Below are 20330 nucleotides of genomic sequence, written 5' to 3' on the forward strand. Positions count from 1 at the left end.
TCATCTGCTGACAGATTAATACATGTAGGTTTAGATTTATTCACTTACACTTATCAAATAATCGCAATATACACATAGCTTTTAAATCTATTTGAAATCTTATATGCTAAATTGACAAAAATATGGGCACAGAAAGCCTTACACTTTTGTTCTTGGGTAATCCCTGCTGTTTTTTTACACTGCATATGAAGCTCTGCTGCTCATCATATCTTTGTCAATTGTTTAACAGACCAAATGGCCTGCCCAGATGACTAACACGATCAGAATCCAGCAGGTGGTTCTCACTTGCAGAACTGTTTGCACCTTCTTCTTAACCTGTGATCAGTCCCTAGTTCTTAGCTTTGATGTGTGCTTCGCAGAATCTGGTTTTGTTTATTTGTGAAGCCTTCAAATTAGTGTGTCATGGCACTCCCAGCATGAAGTAATTTGGAGAGGATCAACAGATTAGGTTAAGATAAAGTGAAGGGAATGGGAGGGAACACACTGTCTGATTCTGCATTTAATCATTAGGAAGTGGTTTAGACTAAAGGAATGTAGAGTTTACATCCACTGACAATCACTCCTAACAGGAAGTGGGGAAAACCAAGCAAATGGAACTATCTTGAAAGCAAATGCATTCTGCAGCATTTTCAGCTCTCTTTTCAAATATCATTGATTTGGTATTTTGTTTGAATGAAAAATGCATCTATAATCAATATGCATCACAGATTAAAATTGCCAAACTCAATCATATATACGTGCATTTCTAGCTAATTTGAATGAAAATTATTTCGAAAGTGATTAGAAAAGAAGCAGACTGGTGACATTCTACATTCGGCAACTAGGAATTAGGTATAAAGCAGAATTTAGCTCAATTGTCAGCAATTTGAAACTTTCTCATGGACCTGACATCAAAATAAATAATGGAAAATGGTTCAAGTTACAAAATGGTGGAGAAAATAAACTGAAGCATGGGGAGAATAATTTAAAGTCTCCGCTCTGACTTCAGAATACATTAACTCTGAATATTCGCAAACCCAAATTTAGGGTTTATTCTGAGTATCAAAAATCAGGTACATGAGTGGGGGCTCTTCCATTTAAGGATTACTGGAGAATATAAGCATCATAGTGGTCACAACTAAGTAATCAGGTACTGTAAAAGCTCTCGAGAGACTTTTTAATGCTCTAAATGTTATTAATAGGAGCAGGAGTAGGACACTTATCCCATTGAACTTCCTCTGCCATTCAATAGGATCAAGGCTCTGCTGATTGTGACCTCAGCTCCAGTTTCCTGCTTGTCCCAAATCGCCCTTAGTCAATCAAAACTCCTCTAAATTAGTCCGAAATATATAAAAAAAATCTCCATATCTCAAGCTTAAATGAGAGATCTCTTATTTTTAAACTACGCCCCCAGTTTGAGATCACTTGTGAGTAGAAAACTTCACATTAGCTTGTATTTTCAAGTAAGTTCGCTCCTCATTTTTCTAAACTCCATTGAATAAAGGTACAAGCTACTCAATCTTTTCTCATAAGACAGTGCCTTTATTTCACAAATCAGCCGGGAGAACCTGCTGTGACCTGCCTCCAGTATATGTACTGTATATCCCTCTATCAGTAAGGAGACTAATACTGTACGTAATAGTACAAGTGCAATCTCACTGAAGCCCTGTACCATTGTGCAAGGCTTCTCTACTTTCATATTCTGTCATCTTTGCATTAGAAGGCACATTCTGAATTGCTTGCTCTATCTATCAATGTCACGATGGTGAATGGCTTGGAGGGGAACTTGCAGATGCTGGCAGCAGACTCCCATGTGTCTGCTGCCCTTGTCCTTCAACATGGTAATGGTCATCATTTGGAAAGTTCTGGATAAGGCATGTTGGTAAATTTCTGCAATGCTTCTTGTAGATGACACTACAGCTGCTACTTGTAGTAGATAGAGTGAATGTTTGAGGATGTGGTGACAATCAAGGGGTTGACTTATCAAGAATGAATGAACATATTAGGCCATTATCGTGAGAAGTTAGAAGAAGAATGTGGGGTGATTTTACAGAAATATGTAAGGTTTCTGAGGGGTTTTAGAAGAAGGGTCACTGGATACAAAATATTAACTCTACTTTCTCTGCTCAGATATTGCTGAAATTTCCCAGCAATTTCTGTTCTTGTTTAAGAATCTGAGGAAGCTTGACAAGGTAAATACTGATATTTCCATTGCTGGGTGAAATCTTGAATTAGGCAACACAGTAGAGAATAAGAAAACGCTTAGATGAGATGAGGATCTGAGTGGCTCATGCTGAACCCCAACTGATCATTACCAAGCAGATTACTGTGAAGCAAGGACTGCTTAATAGCATTTTTGAGGATCTCTTCCATAACTTTACTGATATATACAAAATGATGATGAAGAGTATAAAAAGTAGAATTCATATGAAGATTCCAAGACACTCATAGCGACCACTTCAGATGACGGCTCTGCACAAACTTTTGAGAGTTGCGTAGAGGCTGGAATTGTGATTCACTGGACAAGTGGGTTGTAGCTCAGAAAAGGTGAAAGGGTGGTGTGTGCACCAGCTCAATGGAGGGTTAGGTTGCTGAAGTGTTCTGTTGCACAGAAATCAGATAAGGATATCAATGGGATGGCATAAAGAAAGGGACTGATGGGGGTGTATGCAGGAAGGTTTGGTACATTTGGTGCATGGAATGAATAAAATCAACATAGGTAAAATATTGGTAATAAGGAAATTAATGGAATTAAAGAGTGACAAATCCCTAGAATATGATGGTTTCCATCCAAGGCTGTGAAAGGAAATAATGGTAAATATTGTGGATGCCTGATCTATAATCTGTCAGAGTTCTCAAGATACAGAATTTGTCCCTCTGGATTGAAAAATTGCACATGTCACTCTGCTTTTTTAAAGAGGGCAAAAGTGGAAAACCTGAGAATCACAGACCAGTTAGCCTGAAATCTGTGGTGGGAAAGTTGTTGGAGTCTATAATCAAGGATGGGGTAACTGAACACCTTGAAAATTTTCAGTTAATTAGGGAGAGCCAGCATGGATTCATAACAGGTAGGTAATGCCTGACAAACCTTTTCAAAGAGGTGACTAAGATAGCGGAAAGGGAAATGTCTGTGGATATTGTTTATATGAACTTTGAGAAGGCAATTGATAAAGTCTAACACAAGAAACTGTTGACTCAGGGAAAAGGCAATGAAGTTGGGGGCAAGTTACTGACATGGCTGAGACAGTGGCAGGAAATTGGGTCGATACTCAAATTGGCAGAATGTGACCAGTAGTGTCCCATAAGGATCTGTGTAAGGGTCTTAATTGTTCACATTATTTATTAACAACTTAGAAAATCATATATCCTACTTGCTGATGACATAAATTTTAGGTGGCATTGTATACCATGTAGATGATTGCATAAAATCTCAAAGGGATATTGATAGACTAAGTGAATGGGCAAAACAGTTTAATATAAGCAAGTGTGCGGTGGACCAAGAAAGGATAGATCAGGGTACTTTCTAGGTGATAGGAAGTTAAATACAGTGGATGTCTGAAGTGTCCTGGGTGCTCAAGTGCACAGATCTTTAAATGTCACAAACAGGAGCAGGAAATAATCAAGAAGGCTAATGGAATGTTGCCCTTTAAATCTAGAGGGCTACAGGAAGGACAGAAGGGAGGCAAGAGAGGAGGGGGAGTGGCATTTTTGATAAGAGATAGCATTACAGCTGTGCTGAGGGAGGATATTCCCGGAAATACATCCAGGGAAGTTATTTGGGTGGAACTGAGAAATAAGAAAGGGATGATCACCTTATTGGGATTGTATTACAGACCCCTGAACAGTCAGAGGGAAATTGAGAAACAAACTTGTATGGAGATCTCAGCAATCCGTAAGAATAATAGGGTGGTTATGGTAGGGGATTTTAACTTTCCAAACATAGACTGGCACTGCCATAGTGTTAAAGGTTTAGATGGAGAGGAATTTATTAAGTGTGGACAAGAGAATTTTCTGATTCAGTATGTGGACGTACCTATTAGAAAAGCTGCAAAAGTTGACCTACTCTTGGGAAATAAGGCAGAGCAGGTGACTGAGGTGTCAGTGGGGGTGCACTTTGGGGCCAGCGACCATAATTCTATTAGATTTAAAATAGTGATGGAAAAGGATAGACCAAATCTAAAAGTTGAAGTTCTAAATTGGAGAAAGGCCAATTTTGAAGGTATTAGGCAAGAACTTTCGAAAGCTGAATGGGGGAAGATGTTCGCAGGTAAAGGGACAGCTGGAAAATGGGAAGCCTTCAGAAATGAGATAACGAGAATCCAGAGAAAGTATATTCCTGTCAGGGTGAAAAGAAAGGCTGAGAGGAATAGGGAATGCTGGATGACTAAAGAAATTGAGGGTTTGGTTAAGAAAAAGAAGGAAGCATATGTCAGATATTGACAGGATAGATCGAGTGAATCCTTAGAAGAGTATAAAGGAAGTAGGAGTATACTTATGAGGGAAATCAGGAGGGCAAAAAGGGGACATGAGATAGCTTTGGCAAATAGAATTGCGAATCCAAAGAGTTTTACAAATACATTAAGGACAAAAGGGTAACTAGGGAGAGAATAGGGCCCCTCAAAGAACAGCAAGGCGGCCTTTGTGTGGAGCCGCAGAAAATGGGGGAGATACTAAATGAGTATTTTGCATCAGTATTTACTGTGGAAAAGGATATGGAAGATATAGACTGTGGGGAAATAGATGGTGACATCTTGCAAAATGTCCAGATTACAGAGGAGGAAGTTCTGGATGTCTTGAAATGGGTAAAGGTGGATAAATCCACAGGACCTGATCAGGTGAACCCTAGAACTCTGTGAGAAGCTAGAGAAGTGATTGCTGGGCCTCTTGCTGAGATATTTGTATCATCGATAGTCACAGGTGAGGTTCCGGAAGACTGAAGGTTGGCAAAGGTAGTGCCACTGTTTAAGAAAGGTGGTAAGGACAAGCCAGGGAACTATAGTCAGGGTGAGCCTGACCTCGGTGGTGGGCAATTTGTTGGAGGGAATCCTGAGGGACAGGATGTACATGTATTTGGAAAGGCAAGGACTGATTAGGGATAGTCAACATGGCTTTGTGCGTGGAAATCATGTCTCACAAACTTGATTGAGTTTTTTGAGGAAGTAACAAAGAGAATTGATGAGGGCAGAGCAGTAGATGTGATCTATATGGATTTCAGTAAGGCATTCAACAAGGTTCCCCATGGGAGACTGATTAGCAAGGTTAGATCTCATGGAATACAGGGAGAACTAGCCATTTGGATACAGAACTGGCTCAAAGGCAGAAGACAGAGGGTGGTGGTGGAGGTTTGTTTTTCAGGCTGGAGGCATGTGACCAGTGGAGTGCCACATGGATCGGTGCTGGGTCTTCCACTTTTTGTCATTTACATAAATGATTTGGATGTGAGCATAAGAGGTACAGTTAGCAAGTTTGCAGATGACACCAAAATTGGAGGTGTAGTGGACAGCAAAGAGGGTTACCTCAGATTACAACAGGATTTTGACCAGATGGGCCAATGGGCTGAGAAGTGGCAGATGGAGTTTAATTGAGATAAATGCGAGGTGCTGCATTTTGGGAAAGCAAATCTTAGCAGAACTTATACACTTAATGGTAAGGGTCTAGATTAGAGTGGTGCATGAAAAGCACAGCAGGTCAGGCAGCATCCAACCTGCCGTGGAGCGGATAGGTGGGAAGGAAGATTGGCAGATAGGACAGGTCATGATGACTGCATCGGCGCCACCTTGTCTTCCCACGAGGAGGTTGAGTAGTTCATCATTTTCTCCAAAACATTCCACCCTGATCTTAAATTCACCTGGACCATCTCTGACACCTCTCTCCCCTTCCTGGACCTCTCCATCTTCATCAATGACGACCGACTTGACACTGACATTTTTACAAACCCACGACTCCTACAGCTACCTGGATTACACTCTTCCCACCCTACCTCCTGCAAAAATGCTATCCCATATTCCCAATTCCTCCGCCTCCGCCGTATCTGCTCCCAGGAGGACCAGTTCCACCACAGAACACACCAGGTGGCCTCCTTCTTTAAAGACCACAATTTCCCTTCCCATGTGGGTTGAAGATGCCCACCAACACATCTCATTCACATCCTGCACCTCCGCCTTCAAACCTCCCCCCTCCAACCACAACAATGACACAACCTGCTTGTTCAAATAATTGGGTTTTAAGGAATGTCCTACGCACAGTAACATGTAGAACTGAAAGTGTTTGGGGATGGAATTTGGAGCCATATGGTTAAGGAGACAGAAGAGACAACCGTTAATAGTGAAGCCAAAGGAAGGAGGAATGTAGAAGAGTCCACTTAAAAGAATAGGAGCAATGATTGGGAAGGGGGAGAAGCAAGTTACATGAATAACCATTTTAAATTTGAGTCATGGGATACCAGGAAACATTATAAATCAGCAAGGAGACTTGGTGTATGATAGGATACAGGCAGCTGAACCTCATGCAGGTCAGGGTATATTGCTAATTTCACTGGCCAAGTAAATGAGAGGTCCAAGCTAATTTTATAGGGATTTGATTTGAAATCCCAGCACAGCAACAATTCATACATTATCTCTTTTCCCTTCAAGAACAAGCAATTTTTGATCAAGAACATATGACTTCCCCCTCTCCAGTTAATCTGGGTAGAGATTTATTTTCCACTACCTGGTATGTTTGTTTATGTGTGTTGGGTTATTCAGAAGGGTAGATATTTATACTTTCAGTTTTCAAGCTATGCATTTATACTTTTGCCAAATAAGCCCTGCTCATGTTTTAAAACACTAGAAAATGCAAACGATAAATTGTCAAAACCAAACATTTCTGTGTGTATAATGCCAGGCTATTAGAAATTTAAATCTCATACCTTCATTGATCATGTTCCTCTTTGTGAGTTTTAAACTGCAAACTGTGCATTCCCATAAAGCTGTATTTTTCCTTTAATGAAAGTGAACTAAATGTCTAAAACTTGCAACTCAAGTTGTTATCTGTCCTTGTCCCTGTGTACTTTCAATGTACCAATTATTTTTACTCACTATAAGACCCTCTAATGAACATCACTAAAAAAACCCAGGCATACTAAGTTGTGGACCAAATGCAAGTAAATGGGATTAGTATAGTTTGATGTTTGTTGGTCAGCGTAGATATGATGGGCTGAAGGGCCTGTCAAGATTAGAGTGGTGCTGGAAAAGCACAGCAGGTCGGGCAGCATCCGAGGAGCAGGAGCCCTTCTTCAGGAAGGGTCTGTGTCTATGCTGTCTAATTCTATGACTCTTCAATTCCTTTGCAAACAGCATTGTGGGTGTACTTACATAACCTAGATTGCAGACATTTTTGCATTGCCAGCTATTCCAGAACTGCACCAGCTTTTTCCTTGTTTTCCTTTTTTGTAATTCATTCACAGGATGTAAACATTGTTGCCTGGTCAGCACTTATTGCCTGTCCTTATTTGACCTTGAGAAGGCAGTAGTGACCTGGGTTCTTGAGCTGCTGCAGTCCACATGCTATGGGTTGACCCACAATGACCTGAGGGAGGAAATTCAGGATTTCGACCCAGTGATAGTGAAGGAACATCATACATCATACATTTATGATACGAAAGTCGGAGGAGTTGTTGACAGTGAGGAAGGATGTGGCAGGTTACAGCAGGATATAGAGAAGCTGCAGAGCTGGGCAGAAAGGTGGCAAATGGAATTCAATGTAGCTAAATGTGAGGTGATTCACTTTGGGAAGAATAACAAAAAGATGGGGTACTGGGCTAATGGTCAGATACTTGGTAGTGTGGATGAGCAGAGGGATCTTGGTGTCCATGTACACAGATCTCTGAAAGTTGCCACCCAGGTAAATAGTGCGGTGAGGAAGGCATATGGCGTACTGGCTTTTATTGGTAGAGGAATTGAGTTCCGGAGTCCTGAGGTCATGATGCAGTTGTATAAAACTCTGGTGCGGCCGCATCTGGAATATTGTGTGCAGTTTTGGTCGCCATACTATAGGAAGGATGTGGAGGCACTGGAACGGGTGCAGAGGAGGTTTACCAGGATGTTGCCTGGTATGGAAGGAAGATCGTATGAGGATAGACTGAGACACTTGGGGCTGTTTTCATTAGAGAAAAGAAGGTTTAGGGGTGACTTGATTGAGGTGTACAAGATGATTAGGGGGTTAGATAGGGTTGACAGTGTGAACCTTTTCCCGCGTATGGAGTCGGGTATTACAAGGGGGCATAGCTTTAAATTAAGGGGGGGTAGATATAGGACTGAAGTTAGGGGTAGGTTCTTCACTCAGCGAGTCGTAAGTTCATGGAATGCCCTGCCAGCAGCAGTGGTGGACTCTCCCTCTTTATGGGCATTTAAGCGGGCATTGGATAGGTATATGGAGGATAGTGGGTTAGTATAGGTTAGGTGGGCTTGGATCGGCGCAACATCGAGGGCCAAAGGGCCTGTACTGCGCTGTATTCTTCTATGTTCTATGTTCTATGTTCTATTTCCATGTCAGGAATGTGAGTGACTTGGAGGGAAACATGCAGTAGAGGTGTTCCTGGTTAGCATGTATCAATGTCATCAGGACACCATGCCCAAAAATGTTAAATTTCTTCAACAGTGATGTTAGTACTAGCAATGTGCCAGAAGCATTTTATAACCTGAGGGAAAGAGGTCTAAAAAGGGCCTGACTAGTTGGCCCTTGGAAGAAGTTAGATTTGGCATCACCATCTGCAACTTTCTCTTCAAGAACCGTATGACCTGCACTGTTGCTCGATCTAAGTAATGGAATGGAGACTGAGGTGGGGATTTGACTGATATATACAAGCTAATGAGAGGTATAGATAGGGTAGATTGTGAGAATATTTTCCCCACAGCCGATGTGTCTAAGACCAGAAGGTTTAAGGGTAAGGTGAAGATTAAGTGATTTACAGGAGATCTGAGGAAATTCTAATTCACCCAGAAGGTTGTTGAAATATGAAATGTGCTGCCTGAAAGTGTGCTGGAGACAAGTACTCTCATAACATTTAAGAAACATCTGGACGAGCGCTGAAAATGCCCAGGCTGAGTAATCTGTGCACCAAGTGCATGTAAATGGGATTAGTATAGTTTGGTGTTTATTGATCAGCATTGATATGGTGGGCCGAAAGGCCTGTGTTTATGCTGTATGATTCTATGATTCTATAATTCTCCTCCTAAAAGCACTGTGGGTGTACCTGCATGACCTACATTGCAGACATTCAAAAATGCAGAAGACCAGCACATTTCAAGGGCAAGTAGGAATGGGCAATAAATGCTGACCTAACCTGAGACTCCATATGCCATGAATTAATTTTAAAAAACAGTGTCTGTCATTCTGTTCTTTTACCACTATCATACGTTCAGATATGACTCTATGACTCTATGGTGGTCTGGTTTGTGAATGTTGCTGCCACGAATCCGGCTTTCTCTAATTTGGGCCTGTCAAATGTTTTATGGTAGAGACAGCTGTAAAGAAGAGAACAGATCCCACATAGTGGGTCAAATACAAAGATCACCAAAGGGCCACAAAGTGGGTTGTAAGATCAACTAAAAGGATTTTGAAAGGATACTTGCATGGGACATGAAAGGCAACAAGAAGGGATTCTATATTTATATAAAAAGAAAGTGGCTGGTTATGAGTACATTTGGCTCACTCAAGGATGAGAGTGGAGATATTGTCAATGACTATGGGGAAATGGTAGACACACTGAATTATTATTTTGCTTCAGTATGCACTGCAGAAAAGGAGGATAGCTTGCTAGACATCCAAAAGAAATGAACAGAGGATCAGGGACAGAGTCTGAAGAAAATCAGTTTAAATAAAGCATCAGTAGTAGGGAAATTAATGGAATTGAAGAGTGACAAATTCCCAGGACCTGATGGTTTCTATCTACAGGTTTTAAATTGGTAGGAAACCACAGTGCTGATGCCTTATCCTAAACCTTTCAGAGTTCTCTTGATTCAGGAGTTGTATTTCTGGATTGGAAAGGTTCTCATGATACTTTATACTGTAGCACTGTTACTATAACTTCTTTGTCTGCTAGTCTTTTAACTGCAAATGAGTACTGCATTTATTTCTTCCAATAAAACTTTAAATTTTACTAAATATTGTTCCACATTACTTTGCTACTTTCAGGCATTAAATTACGTTTACTTTGAATACTCTGTGCTACTTACTGGAGTTTTCTCACCTTTTTTTATGAATCAAGCAGTTGCTTGCTGCATATTTCAGGGTTTTTCCATATTTGGCAGCCAAGATGGAGGTTTCCTACTTTTCCCAGACAAAATGGAACATTTTCTTGCCTTTTGTGATCCAATACACTTCTGCTTGCATGGACTTTTAAGTAAAGTTTTCTGGCTGCATCCTTTATAAATCTACCCACCAAATCATGATTTAATTATTGAGGCTCAGTCCTTTTAAATCTTCAGATTTTTATGGCATTTCTTCTTCTATTTGACTCTTTACCCAACTTCTCCAATTTTCTGTTTCCCATTTTAAGTAAATTCTGATGCTCTTCCAATACTGCAATATAAATATCAGTATTTTTTTGGCCCCTTCCCTCACCCTTGCAGCTGAGATTCATGAAACCTACTCACAATTGTGATGTTATTTACTTTCAAGAGAAGAGAACTCTCTCTTGTTCTCACTGGCCTTTCCTTTCTTTGTGTAATTTTCATGAAGTATTTCCTACTTGCCCTCAAGGATATTTCGATTTAGATTTATTTAATGTCACATGTATATAAAAACACAATGGAAAATGTTTTATCACCTGCAAAATGTAAAGTGTTGCAATGGTCCAGCGCCATCTTGAAATACTGAAAATCATGCAAAGTTTTACTGCAATAGAGTTCATCTTTCCCACTTTGTCTTGTTCCCCTCTGCTACTCTTCCGTTCACTGTTGACATCAGCTGGGATCTCTGTAATGGACTTCAGGGTCTCAGTTACGAGCTCCCCTCCACCGTTGCTGGCACTCCCACAACTGCCATCTCTGAGCTGAAGCAATGGGCCTCATCTCATATCTCCTTCTAGCCCTCTATGGTTCCTCCAGATGCTGCCACCGGTCATCAGTTGCCGGGGTCCTGGCTTTGGGCTTCTCCACAGCCAATGCTGAAGCCTCTGTGGTCTCAGCCAGAACTGGCCATCAATTTGGGGCTACACAGGTCCCGGCCCCAACCTAATCCCCATGTAACCAAAGCAAAAGAACATGGAAAGATAACCAAGCTGCCGCAGCACCAAATGGCAAATATATGTGAAACACCGTGGATATTGTTACTCACGGAGTTTTTATTCATTCCCAACAGAGCCTTGTTCACTAAGGCCTCAGTTTTTTTCTCAGGGTGGCTAACTTCTTCTGTTACCTTAGCCCAACTATCCTCCCTGTGTCTCTTATCAGGTTCTTGGTGAAGGTTTGTCTTTGGAGTTATGGTCCCATCCTGTTCCTGATCCCACGGCTGCTGCTGCCTGTCAGTTTTCACATTTCAGCTGATGACTGCTTGTGTCTTCATATATCGGTAATCCTCTTAAATTGGTAAAGTCATTTTTCTTCAAAAAATATTTTCATCTTTCATCAGGGTTAAATGGATTCTGTCTGCCAACCTTTGATAACTACGTCATATAATTCAGCGAACTGGAGTTCCAATCAGCACCACTGGTCACCGTGTCATATTCTCCATTAATACTGTTCTAAATTCCCTTTCTCTTATTTGGATAGCTTGTTGCCACCAATCTCCTTTCTCTAAGTTGAGTCCAGGAACTGTGTAGCTATCAATGGTAGAGGTGGAACCACTGGTGAGTCTAGATAAAAGAGGCAGCTTAAATAACAAAGATTTTTTTTGCATGATAGCAATAAGTACAATTTACATTATTAGTCAGGCATAATTAATAATGACCCTTTGGAGCTAAACAGAAATGCATCTATTCCCTTCTGACACTCATTTAGAAATCAACTGTCTTAATTCTATTAATTTATTTGGATTGAGCTCAATCTAATGTCAACATCAACTCCTTCAAAACCATCACATGATATAATAAAAGCTACATTCTGTGTCTGCTCCCTGTAGCTTAGTCAAAATTATGCCTTTCATGGTGGCCAGAATATAGCAATACACTTCAGAGATCGCAGCACAAAGCCGACGATGACCCTCACATTGTAGTACTGAGGGACTGCCGTGCTGTCATTGATGCCACGTTAGGGATGGAATGGTAAATCAGTTCTGTCTATCCTCTCAGAGAGGACCTAAAAGATTCCGTCACACTGTTACAAGAACAAGCGAGTTCCAGAATACGCTGCCTGAATGGGAGATAGAAGAGAATCATGAACAACTTTAAATAAGAGAAAGTGATAAATCTGTGAAGGGAAAAATGTGGAAAATAAAAAAAGGAGACTGATTGGGTAGTTCTTCCAAAAGAGATATTGCAGGCATAGTAAGCTGAATCACCTTGTGCTGCTCGAGTCCCCTCAGTGAAGCAGCTTTGAACATTTCCTAATCCATAAATTTCCTGTTTTACTTAACTTAATTTGATATTGTGTGAAGATGAACATCTGACCAATGAACAGACAGAAATGAAAGTATTGTCCTACCATATCCATTGCTTTAAATGTGGCAATAAAAATAGCAGGAGAAAGTGAGGTCTGCAGATGCTGGAGATCAAAGTTGAAACTTTATTGCTGGAACAGCACAGCAGGTCAGGCAGCATCCAGGGAACAGGAGATTCGACGTTTCGGGCACAGGCCCATCTTCAGGAAGAAGGGCCTGTGCCCAAAACGTCGAATCTCCTGTTCCCTGGATGCAATAAAAATAGCAGTCATACTGGATGTTGTCTCTGACAAATGATTTGGTAGGCATAAACTAGTTATGTCAAGTCCAATAGCGGGAAAGAATACCATCATTCAGAATCATCACATGTATATCCAATTCACCAATAGTCATCAGTGTTGTCAAAAAAAGGCCTATTGAATTTCGGCTTTGCCAGACTGCAAGATACAATCAGGGAACACATGGTGTCCATCTGGGTTCACAATATACGATGCAATGTTGTATGTCAATAGAAAGGAATTACATTGCATGATGGCACAGATGGTTATGAACCACTAGCCCAAAGTTATTAGCATTTTCTTTTATTCTTTTTGAATGTGGGTGTCATTAGCATGACCAACTTTTGTTGACCATTCCTAATTGCCTTTGAGAAGATCTTGATGAGACATCTTCTTAAACAGATGATATCTATGTAGTGCAGATATTCCTACAGAGCTATTAAGAAGGAAATTCTGAGAACATAATCCTGTAAAAGTGAAAAAACTGGTGACATAGTTTCAAGTCAAGATGGTGTCTGGTTTAAAGGGGAATTTGCAGGTTTTTGTGTTCCTATGTATCTAATACTTTTGTTCTACTTTAGTGATAGTGGTCATGGATGTGGAAGGTGCCATGGAAGAATCTTTCATAAGTTACTACAATGCATCTTGTCGATGGTATGCACTGTTGCCACTGTGTATCAATGATGAAGGAAGTGAATGCATAATTTGGTAGATATGGTGCCAGTCAAGCAGACAACTTTATCTTGAATAGTGTCGAGCTTCTTCAATATTGTTGGAGCTGGACCCATCCAGACAAGTGGGGAGTATATAGATGGTGGACAGGATTTGGGAGAAAGGACATGACCAACTCACTGCAGAATTTCCAACCTCCGACCAGAACTGTATGCCTCAACAAGTTCAGTTTCTGTTCAATGATAATTTTCAGGATGTTGATACGAGAACATTCAGCATCAATAGTGCCATTGAACATCAAGAAGAGATAGATCATCTCCTGTTTGGATTTGTGTAGCACAAACATCATTTCAAACTTATCAGCTTCCTGCCCTCAGGCCCGATGTTGTGCTCATGAGAAATCTCACTTCCCTACACCAGGCTTTGAGGACCCTTTCCAGAACAGGTGGGTATTTTTTTTTGCAATGACCAAGCAAGTGTGTTACACAGTCAAATCTACTGACCCTTGAAACATTACTGAAGCATCGAGAACACAGCCAGAATTAGTAGATCTTTTAGAACAATCACATTCTTTCTTGACTCAAGTTACTATGATGACTTATACATACCACATTTGCCACAGACATTTATCCTTTCATTGACCCTCTTTCCACACAGGTCTTAAGGTATAGCCATATAATTGCCCCATGACCACGCCTTTTGCAGCTGCATACTTTCATGGTAGAACAATGTGAGTCAGCAGGAGTAGGTCACCACAATAACTTGCGCTCAGGAGCATATTATGCCTTCTGAGGTTGACAAGAACAAATGTTGCAACAATTTAGTCTCATTTTGCCACTGTCCTTAGGCATTGATGTGATAAAGAACATGGTTTATGAATATAAGCAGTGTTATGACCAACAAAGGAGGAATGCACTGCCCTTCTCCAGTTGCACTACTCCATGGTAACAATGTAAGTGTAATTGTCTTAGCATGTTCTCAGTATGGTGTATTAAAACCTTCTTTATGTTCAACATGGAACAAAAAGAACCATTAATCAGGAAAAATGTGGATTATTAGCAATAGGTAGCATGGCTTAGTATGAGGAAGGTCATGTCTTACAAACTTGGTTGAGGTTATCAAGGAAATGACAAAGATGATTGATGAGGGCAGGATGATGTTGTTTATATTGACTTTAGCAAAACCTTTGAAAAGGTCCCTTATAGCAGGCTGACACAAAAGATGAAGTCACATGGGATCCATGGTGAGCCAGTAAGATGGGTATAAAACAGGTTTATTCATAAAAGACAGAGAAGGGTATTTTTCTGACTAGAGATCTGTGACCAATGGTACTCCACAGGATTAGTGCGAGGAACCCTAATGTTTGTAATATGTATAAATCGTTTGGAGGAGAATTTACTGGCCTGATTAGAAGTTTGAGATGACACAAAGATTAGACAATAGACAATAGGTGCAGGAGTAGGCCATTCTGCCCTTCTAGCCTGCACCACAAATTCATTATGACCATGGCTGATCATCCTCAATCAGTATCCTGTTCCTGCCTTATCTCCATAACCCTTGATTCCCTTGATTAGTGAGCTATGGATAAGTGAGGAGGATTGCCAAAGGATGCAGCAGGATATAGATAGGCTGGAGACTTGGGCAAAGAAATTGCAGATCGAGTTTAGATTATATTAGATTAGATTTCAGTGTGGAAACAGGCCCTTCGGCCCAACAAGTCCACACCAACCCGCCGAAGCGTAACCCACCCATACCCCTACATTTACCCCTTACCTAACACTACGGGCAATTTAGCATGGCCAATTCACCTGACCTGCACATCTTTGGACTGTGGGAGGAAACCGGAGCACCCAGAGGTTTAATCCAGACAAATGCAAGGTGATGCATGTTGAAAAGTTTTATGCAGGAGTGAAGTATTCAGTGAATGGCAGAACACTTAATAGTATCAACATACAAAGGAATCTAAGTGCACAGGCCCATAGTCCTTTGAAAGAGGCAACAAATGTAGATAAGGCAGTCAAGAAGACATATGGCGTGCTTGCCATTGTCAGGCATAGAATCATAAACTTCCTACAGTGTGGAAGCAGGCTATTCGGCCCATCAAGTCCATACCAAGCCTCCAAAGAGCATCCCACCCATACCCACACCCCAATCCCTCTCCCTGTAACCCTGCATTTTCCTGTAACTCTGCATTTCCTATGGCTAATCCACCTAGCCTGCACATCCTTTGACACTATGGGCAATTTAGCTTGGCCAATCGACCTAACCTGCACATCTTTGGACTGTGGAAGGAAACCTGAACACGCCGAGGAAACCCACACGGACTTAGGGAGAAGGTGCAAACTCCACACAGATAGTCACCCGAGGATGGAATCAAACCCAGGTCCCTAGGTTTGACGCTGTCAGGGCACAGGTATAAAAACTGGTGAGTCATGTTGCAACTGTATAGAACTTTATTCAGGCCACATTTGGAATATTGTGTACAGCTCAGAAAGATTTGAAGGCTTTGGAGAGGTTACAGAAATGGTTTACCAGGATGTTGCTTGGTTTGGAAGGGTATTAGCTATGAGGAGGGATTTGACAACTCGGTTTGTTTTCACTAGAACTTTGAAGGATCAGGTGCAACCTGATAGAAGTTTACAAAATTATGAGAGGCATGGATAGTCAGAGTCTTCTTCCCAGGGTAGAAATTACTTGAGGACATAAATTGAAGGCAAAAGGAGGTAGGTTTAAATGAGACATGAGAGGTGTTTTTACACAGAGGGTGGTAAGTGCCTGGTGAAGGTGATGGAGGTGGATACAATAGCAACATTTAAGAGGCATCTTGACAGATACATGAATAGGCAGGGAATCGAGGGATACAGACTGTATAGAAGAAAAGAGTTTTCAGGTTTTCAGTTTAAAAAGGTATCGTGTGTCGGCACAATCTTGATTGGCCAAAGGGCCTGTTGCTGCTGTATTGTTCTTTGCTCTTTGTTTCTTTAATAAATACAAAAATTATTGATTTATTGTAAAACAAGCCATATTCCACAAACAAACACAATTGGTTAAGATACACATTTTGTAATATAAAAATATAAACATTTATCCCTTTAAACCCAGAACAGATGCAATCATTTGAATAACATTGATGAATTCTTTCAGAGGCTTTTCATACAAAAGTTGCCAGAACAACTCCAGGCACCACACTGTATCTACAAACGAAAATTCCACTCCATGGGTAGGTTGGTCATCAACTCGTCCGAACAATATCCAAATCAAACACTGCAACACAAAGCCAGGCAAGTGGGCCCCAGTAATAAGAAGTTACCATAAGACATGTGACTACCAAGAAGTTTCTTGTGGAAAGAATTCAATCTTTCATTGACCTCTTTAAAAAAAAACTCAAGGCATCCACAATCCTACAAAATCAGGTCCACACAAATGATTGAATGTAAGTCCTTCATAACAGCAGGCAAATGTTTCCACGACCATTAAAAAAAAACTTACTTGCCTTTTATAGAAACACAGGAACAGGAGTAAGATATAGTTTATCCAGCCTGCTTCACAACATAATATGATCATGACTGGTCGAACAATTCAATGCCTTTTACCTACATCATCCCTATAACCTTTACATCATCACTAATCAAATATCTATCAACCTCCATTTCAAATATACCCAAAGACTGAGTTTTCCCAGTCCTCTGTGATAGAAACTTTGAAAGATTCACAACACTGAAGTAAAAACATTATCCCCATCTTAGTCCTAGACAGCATCCCCCATATTTTTAAATTGTGTCCCCAGTTCTAGATTCCCCAATCAAGGTAAATACCTTACCTGTAACTACCTGTATCTCTTTTATTTTTCCATTTCAATGGCAGAGTGTTAGAAAGAAGGGAAAGCATGAGGGGAAGAATGTTAGAGGGTTTAGCCTGGTTCAGTAACTAACATATTAAGATTCTGGTGCTGGATGTGCAAGCACAGTGCCCCATTTAATATCAGCAGATGCCAGCAAAAAACATCCACAGTGGCCAAGAGGGCAAAGGAGGACATAGCCTCCATTGTGGGTATAGCAGGTAATCATGGAAGGTCATGATTCAATCAATATTGGAAGTGGTTCCATAACTTGCTGCACTGCAGCAAGCAGAGTTTTTCAGCACAGACATACACAGGAGTAAGTGATCACAATGCTACATTTATTTTGCATGTCCAGCCACATACCTGTCCTACAGCATGGAGACTTGTATGTCCAGGACACTCCTATAGGTGCAAGTAGTAGATGTGAATGTGCGTTGTGATGTATTTCCAGATTCAAGAGATTTGTCTCTGGCAGCACCATTGTTAGACTAACAGGATAAGAAAATCCATAATACCAAGGAGGTGACCTGGACTGGGAATGAGGCCATGAGGCTATGGACAATAAGCAACATGGAGGAGACAGTAATGGAGGTAGCCAGAACACCCGCCCAACTGGTTGCACTTCTAAATCTGCCACCATAAATCATGCAAATTGTAAATGTATCCTGCACCATTAGCCCTGACAAAATGGTGGGTGCCAGATATGAAAGTGAAGCTTCAGGATTAGGGCCACGAGTACCATTTTTGCTAAAGTACAGAACCCTTCCATCTCCACATAATTTTGGGTCTCAATGTTTCCTTATATTGACTGTGTGTAAATCATTCAAAATATTCATTGTCTGCTGATGGATTGTATAGGGGTTTAAGTATATTATTATTACAGGACACTTTTTATTTGCACATTAATGTGACAATTCTGTGCAATATGTTCAAGAACAATAACTTATTTTATGTAATAAGTATGTACACCAGTATTTCTATGCTAGAATGACAACTTCTAACTCATGCTGAATTTTTAGGTGAACTTCAGGTAATGATAGGTCAGGCTGCAAATTCTGTCTGGTAGTTATTTAGGATTCTGCTATCCTATAACCTTGAGAACTCAGCAATTATGTCAGCAAAGGTTGATGCACCAACATGTAATGGCAATCATAAAGTCCAATTTTTGAGGTTTTTTTAAGGGTGTGCCTTCAAAACAGGTGCATGTGGAGCTAGGGATTCCTGAATCAAAGCAAAGGAGCCTTCTGACATGCAATCCCTGAAGCGCGTTATTATGCTTGGCTGCAATCTATTTCAACTCAGTCAAAATTGGTAACTATTTTGTTTTCAATTGCTACAAACAGTATACTGTAAAGGGCATCCATGAGAGAGACCTTTAGTGCACTATTCCTGCATATATCTACTGCCTCAAGTACAGACACTATAGCTTTTGTTTTGGTGTTATTGATGACTTATAGAAAGATGTAGCGTTTATAATGGCATTGACGAGGGTGACACTTGATGTTAGGGGCAACCTTCCAGCTCACCATCCAGGAACCAGAATTTTGCTGCTGAAAGAATACGATCTTTTTCTTTAAATGGCCACTGAGAAGTTTAAGAATGTGCACATTGCTACCATGCTTGGTTCTTCTTCATCTCATGGGCTTAGGTCCTTGCCTAATAGGAAGACAATTGCAATATGCCATTGTGATTACATATTTAGAATGGTGAGGAGGAGGAAGGTGAAAGCAGTCTTTTAACTTCATTGACCTGAAATATTGTCTTCTTTTCCAACCTAATCTGCCAAGACTTTTTCCAACTTTTTTTGTTCTTATTTCAGACTTTCAACATTCGTAGTCATGATTTGGGGATGTCGGTGTTGGACTAGGGTGTACAAAGCTAAAAACCACACAACACAAGGCTATAGTCCAACAGGTTTAATTGGAAGTACTCTAGCTTTCGGGGTGACGCTCCTTCATCACTATCGCCTGATGAAGGAGCGATGCTCTGAAAGCTGGTGTGCTTCCAATTAAACCTGTTGGACTATAACCTGGTGTTGTGTGGTTTTTAACATTCGGAGTGTTTTGCTATTGTGTTGTGTGAAAGGAATATTAAGAGGTTTTGGAAGAGATGGGGAAACAATGAATTGTACTTAACCTTGCAAATAAATGAGGCTTTTCCTTCATTGAACACTAGTTTTGGAGTGGTAATGGTGGCATCAATTCTTTTGGCATCTTTGCTCAATAGTTGCCCTTAGGATGTTCCTGAGGATGTTGGTAACAGTACCTCCCTCCTTAATTTGACCTTCTTCATTGCAACTCCTCAGATGCATCAGAAAATCTAAGACAAGATCTGTGACTCAGTATGGCCTTCAGAATTCTCTCCACTGTGTTGCCAATAAACTTGAAAGCAGGAAACACAATCTCATTTAAAGCATTACATTCCACTTTCAATGGGCTCACCACCTATTATAGACTGGTTAGCTCTGTCCTAATGCAACTATGCAAGTATTCCATCAATCGTTCTTAAATGAGTAGCAACTCCCAAATTTATCTGGGCTCTTGGTAGTGACATAAGAACTACATTTACCCCTGTCCTTCCCCAGGGACAGGCATCAAACTTGGAGTTCGAAATCAGGGCTCAAGTTTTTTATAAGCTGTTTGTAACATCATCAAATGTAACAAAGTTAACCCCACAGTTTTAACTTGTTACTATGGTTTTGGACACAAAGACTGCTGGTTCATTTAATAATCCTTCACACATTTTTCAAGACAAATCTCCTTTTATGGAATGTATCACTTAGATATCTGAACAGTTTCCTGAGTCTTTGAGATTAATTTAAAATGTAAATGTTAAGCCTACCTCCCTTTAAAATAAGGCAATACCAGATGGTATCCATCTTATCTGATGTGTGTTAGTTTATCTGACACATCACAATGTTGATCTTGATTTCAACAAACGTTGGAGATCACAGCGGGTCAGACAGCATCCATGGAGAGAAAGTA

Source organism: Chiloscyllium plagiosum, unplaced genomic scaffold (genome assembly GCF_037043375.1).
Source record: "Chiloscyllium plagiosum isolate Xiang-an unplaced genomic scaffold, Cpla_swu_hap1 HiC_scaffold_4, whole genome shotgun sequence".
Lineage (NCBI taxonomy): Eukaryota > Metazoa > Chordata > Chondrichthyes > Orectolobiformes > Hemiscylliidae > Chiloscyllium > Chiloscyllium plagiosum.